The following is a 6,198-nucleotide window of genomic DNA, read 5'->3' as shown; positions in this document are numbered from 1 at the left end:
GTGCAGAAATAATGGTGTAGATGGGGCTATACATGATTTAGGGCTATGAGGGATTGATCCCACCTTGGTAAGAGCCTGTTGCCAGGTCATCGATACGTAAGAGCAGCTACAGTCCTGGTCATTTTAAGAAGATGAGGACCTGCTACTTGAAGACCATCATAGCTAAACGACTGAGCAACAGCAATTCCTGCTTCCACACCCAGTAAAAAGGGTTCTGGTTTTAGAACTTTCCAGAGAAATCCTGAGCCCAAGAAATGGGGGAAGGACCTCATACCTTGCTACTAACACAGCATTAAACCAAAGGCGTCCCTACTAAGCCAGAAGAGATTTCACCAAAATAGCTTGACATTGTTCTTACAGACTTAGAAAGAGGTCAGCTGTATTCTGGGCTTTAGCAAAAGCAGCATCTCTAACGGTTTTGTTATTTTACCTCATTAGGTCTTCCTGATGTCCTGCTTTCATTTTCCTTGAAATTAGGGCAAAGGCAGAATTTCCTTTTGTGCTTAAAAATTTCCCCTCACAAAGAACTTATTGCCTTTTGCTCAGCAGCAGCTATTTTGGAGAGCAAGAATTATATTTCAAGAAATCTCACACCCACAACCCAACTTAAAAACCATAATTTCTCATTTGTAGAGAAGTGGGTTCCCAGTGGATAGCAAGACAAAGCCAAAAACCACATCCATCCTCCACAAACAGGTCTATGACATGTTTGAGCCATAAGGGATAAGAAGATCAAGGGCCCAGAAAAATCAGCAGATGGCCACATGTTTGGCTGCATGTAGGACAGGAAGTGCAGAACCTGCATTTTCCTTCTCCCTTCTTCCAGCCAACCTTTTCCTGGAGGCCTCTACAGCACAGAGCCTCACATCTGAGGTATAAAGAGAGAATAAAATAGGTCTGAGAATTATACAACAACTCCACCTTTGGAGCTGGATAGACCCTGAAACATCCCACCTGGAAACCATTTCCCATGTCCCACTGAAACTCCCTCTAGAAGTCCATGGTAGAAGATCTCCAGTGACTTTCAAGGGGAGCTGCTTTATCTTTGAGCTTGCATGGCTCCCTTTTCCCACTAGCTCAGCTAAATCTCCCACGGACAATCTCATCTCCCCATCACATACCTACCTGGACTTCCCTTTTTGGGAGGTAAAAAATAAACAACCACAGTCCTTTGAAGGGTGACATTCCAGTCAGGTACCACAAATCACTTGTTCACTAGCTGCGCTCTCATGGGATGCTCCTTTCTTTCAAAAGCTGGAAATTATTGTGTCACCCCAAAACCTTGGTCTCAGCTAAAATTGCAGTTCTTGGCTGCCCTTTGTTAAGTGACAGTGGGGGGCTTAGACAGTCCCTACCCACCAGCCCCTCTCCTTCAGGGGGTGCTTGGTGTAGACTGCTCTCTCTATGGAGATGATCTGCCACTTTGAACTCTTCTCCATGCCCAGAGCCAGAGCCTGGCTCCAGCTACCTGCAGAGGATGGGAACTGTGCACATCCAGATTTGCGGCTCGTTAACAGAAGTACTGGGAAAGTGACATTCCTTGGTCCCTGGACTCACCTTGTGAATATGCAGTCCCAGTTGTGAAGATGTTAAAAAGTAAATAGCTGCTGCTGTACCTCTAGATAGGTTGCACACAAACATCCTCTGTGGGAGGCATCCAAACAGCACCAGACAACTGTAGGATCAGACAGATCCTAAAAGCCTGCATCAAATCCCAGAGACAGCAGAGGGATTCTCCCCTTTCCCTCCAGTGCCTCAGGTCAGAGCCTAATTTAGCACTTCTTCTGCAGCTCCAAATACTGTTGGTAAATTTGGGATGTTGTGCAGGAGGAAAGAGTTTTGCAAAGGAGCTCTGCAAGGTGGCTCAGCCTCAGGACACAAACAAGCTTCTCAAATTCATCCTAGCTTATGTCCCACGATGAAAAAAAAAAAGAACGGTGGAGTTTTGCTTGCCTCCCGAGCACGTACACAAGGCACAAACGGCCATACATTGAGGGAGAGCAGCCCGAGAGAGAGAAGAGCAACTGCGATGAGTGATGCTATATTTAACCGCTGGCGAGCTGCCCGAATTCCGCGGAATTTTCTCTAGGCTTTGCTCTGTTCAGCAGCCGCTTGTTCTCGTGTAAAGCGGCACTGGCACCTAGTGGCTGCTGGAGACAACCACAGCACCCAGGAGACCGCGGATACCTAACAGTATGCCAACCAGCAGCGCACGGCAGCCATCACGCTATTAAAGGGCAAATAAAACAGAGGATTGCTCTCAACAGCCTTTCTGACCTGAGGAGCTGATGGGTATTCTAGACACAAAGAGATTATGAAAGGTTCCAAAAACGACTCCCCCAAAACTTCAAAAAGCCTATGCACACTGGTGACAAGCAAATAAACAAGCCTGCTGTGAAGTGTTTCACAAGGGAGGCAACTCTGGGGCACTGGTGAGACTCTCCAGGTACCCTAATTCTGTCTCTCAACCCTTTTCTCTCATGAGAAACCCCAACTTCCTAAAAACCCTCTTTTGGGGTCAGATGCTCACATTTTAGAAGGCATGAGCATTTTAAGTGTGCATTCAATTCTGCTTGCAGAAACATTGAGTACCAGCACTGCTGAAAAAAAAATCCAGGGTTAGTGTAATGCAACAATACAACCAAAATTATCTGAAACAATCAAATTAAACATCTATGTATTGCCTGAGAAAAACTGAATCACTATTTCCTTTTTCCTAATGTATTTCTTTTAGGAAAACAGAAGCGCTTGTGTGCGATTTATTCTAGTTTACACAGTGTAAGAAAAATAGCAAGCAGAGAAAGAGTGATTGTTATACTGAGATTCATTAGGCAACACAATTTCCAGACTAGAAAGCAGCGCCTGTGTCTCATAAAGATGATGTAACCCTGTTTTAAGGGGCTCTAATGTGTTTCACCATGGCTGGTCCCACATGAAAACATGAGCAGAGTGGGAAAAACTTTGCAAGAAACTTTCTGGATTATTTTGCAGCTTGAGCATTGCTGCACTGACCAAGCCTGTCCTGTGGCCCAGTGGGATGCTGGAGCAGCATCCTCTGCTGCTGCCACATCCCAGAGATGCCACTGTTGCCATCAGAGCAATTTTGCCAGTGGTAGCAGGGCTGATGGGCCAACTGGAGTTCTTAGGAAAAGATGCTAAAAGCATCTTCAGGGATTCGATTTCCAGGGTTGTTCTTACAAAGCCCTCTCCTTCCTGACTCAATAATGCGATTGCTTTGGGCTCTTCCGGATGAGGATCTCTGAGACTGATTGCAGCTGGCTTAAAATGAATAATTTATTCTCTTCTACTGATCTTAAAGAGAGGCAAATTATCTGATTGATGATTCTCTGCAGAATTAAGGAGGTTGCATACAAAACTGGTACACATTGTTGGAGCTTATTAAACATTTACAATTATTTAGCTGTAAAGCTTCACAAGAATCCCAAATCCAGATCTGAAAGGCATATGATCTTCTCCCTTTGGTCCCCAGATCTACCACTTCCAGAGACTGGAAGAAACTTGGGCACTGCTGAGCAATTCCTGCTTATGGTACCCCACGGCAGTTCCAGTGGGAGGCACCTCAGGAAGGACCTGCCACCAGCACTGCATCAAGGGGGTCACACCTCTGTCCAGCCAGCTCCTGAAGCCCCCAGGAGAAAATCCTCTACCTTCCTGGGGAACTTTCTGTGTCAAAATTCTTTCACTGCCAAGAGGTTTTGGGACTGTCCATCTGCCCCTTCGTTCTGCACTTTGATGAAACCTTCCATTCGTGTTTTAGGTGGGATGGAGGGCTGCAGCAGCAGCAGCCCTAGCAGCAATAGAGCCTCTCAGGCCACAGCTGTGCCACACTGGCCCTGGTTATGGTGACTGTCCCTGTGCAGGCTGACCCCCGTCACATTTGTACAGTGGCTGCTGTTGTGCAACAGGTAAAGAAGCACAGCCAGTGAGGGTTAATGTAACCATATTTGACCACAGGTCAGGTTCAACGAAGGATACAAATAGAACCCTACTGGTGGGTTGTTTGAATTGGTCCTCCTTGGAGCAGCAAGACTGCAGTCTTGGACTCTTCCCTTGGGTTGGTATTCCACTCAGGGTAACTCCTTGAGGTTGAGATCCCTCACCTCATTGGTGAGTAATTGCACATTTTGGGTTAAACCTTCTAAAACCTGTAGTACTAACTCATAGAACCATAAAATAGTTTGGGTTTGAAGGGACCTTCAAAGGTCATCTAGTCCAACCCCCTGCAATGAGCAGGGACATCTTGAACTATATCAGATCACCCAGACCCACAACCAGCCTGGCCTTCCATTTGACATTCCAAATCTGTTATCCATCAAATGTCAACAGAGTTCTAATTGGTTCTATAAAATAAATTTTGTTCCTTTTATACCAATATTCTGGTCCAAGACCATCTTAAAAATCTGAACATGCACAAGTCCATGGGTCCTGATGAAATCCATCCGTGGGTCCTGAAGGAGCTGGCAAATGAAGTTGCGAAGCCGCTGGCCATCATATTTGAGAAATCACAGCAGTCAGGTGAAGTTCCCAACAACTGGAAAAAGGGAAATATAACCCCATTTTCAAGAAGGGGAAAATGGGTGAGCCAGGGAATTACAGACCAGTCAGTCTCACCTCTGTGCCTGGCAAAATCTTGGAGCAGATTCTCCTGGAAGGCATGCTAAGGCACATGAAAAACAACAAGGTGCTTGGTGACAGCCAGCATGGCTTCACTAAGGGGAAATCCTGCCTGACCAGTTTGGTGGCCTTCTATGGTGGGGCTACAGAAGTGATGGACAGGGGTAGAGCAGTTGATGTCATCTACCTGGACTTGTGCAAAGCGTTCGACACTGTCCCACACGACATCCTTGTCTCTAAATTGGAGAGACATCAATTTGATAGGTGGAGCACTCAGTGGATAAAGAACTGGCTGGATGGCCACACACAAAGAGTTGTGGTCAATGGCTCAATGTCCAGCTGGAGACCAGTAACGAGTGGTGTCCCTCAGGGATCGGTGTTGGGACCGGTCTTGTTTAACATCTTTGTTGCTGACATGGACAGTGGGATTGAGTGCGCCCTCAGCAAGTTTGCCGACGACACCAAGCTGTGTGGTTCGGTTGATGCCCTGGAGGGAAGGAATGCCATCCAGAGGGACATTGACACACTTGTGAGGTGGGCTGATGCCAACCTCATGAAGTTTAACCATGCCAAGTGCAAGGTCCTACACCTGGGTCGGAGCAATCCCAGGCACAGCTACAGGTTGGGCAGAGAAGAGATTCAGAGCAGCCCTGCGGAGAAGGACTTGGGGGTGTTGGTTGATGAGAAAATGAACATGAGCCGGCTTCAGTGTGCGCTTGCAGCCCAGAAAGCCAACCGTATCCTGGGCTGCATCAAAAGGAGCGTGACCAGCAGGTTGAAGGGGGTGATCCTGCCCCTCTACTCTGCTCTTGTGAGACCTCACTTGGAGTATTGTGTGCAGTTCTGGTGTCCTCAACATAAAAAGGACATGGAACTGTTGGAACAAGTCCAGAGGAGGGCCACGAGGATGATCAGGGGACTGGAGCACCTCCCGTATGAAGACAGGTTGAGAAAGTTGGGGCTGTTCAGCCTGGAGAAGAGAAGGCTGCTTGGAGACCTCATAGCAGCCTTCCAGTATCTGAAGGGGGCCTATAGGGATGCTGGGGAGGGACTCTTCATTAGGGACTGTAGTGATAGGACAAGGGGTAATGGGTTAAAACTTAAACAGGGGAAGTTTAGATTGGATATAAGGAGGAAATTCTTTCCTGTTAGGGTGGTGAAGCACTGGAATGGGTTGCCCAGAGAGGTTGTGAATGCTCCATCCCTGGCAGTGTTCAAGACCAGGTTGGACAGAGCCTTGGGGGATGTGGTTTAGTGTGAGGTGTCCCTGCCCATGGCAGGGGGGTTGGAACTAGATGATCTTGGGGTCCTTTCCAACCCTAACTATTCTATGATTCTATAATATTTATATTTTATACCAATAAGTATATTATTAGTCTCACTTAATTCATAAACCTCTGGAACAAGGGACACCATGAGCCCTTCTGGTGACCTGCCTGTAGGTGATTCAGGCTTTGGCCACTGGCTTTGCCAGCCCTTCATCCAGCCAGAGCCTCCTCACACCCTGCATCCTTCCTGATGCTAAAATGGAGCAGGCTGAGGTCTGTTCAGAGCTGACTCACC

The sequence above is a fragment of the Pezoporus flaviventris genome, unplaced genomic scaffold (assembly GCF_033815535.1).
Source record: "Pezoporus flaviventris isolate CSIRO_AGI_PZ_B2104156 unplaced genomic scaffold, CSIRO_AGI_Pfla_v1 ptg000001l, whole genome shotgun sequence".
Lineage (NCBI taxonomy): Eukaryota > Metazoa > Chordata > Aves > Psittaciformes > Psittacidae > Pezoporus > Pezoporus flaviventris.
The sequence above is the reverse complement of the archived record's forward strand: the minus strand, read 5'-3'. Positions refer to the sequence as shown.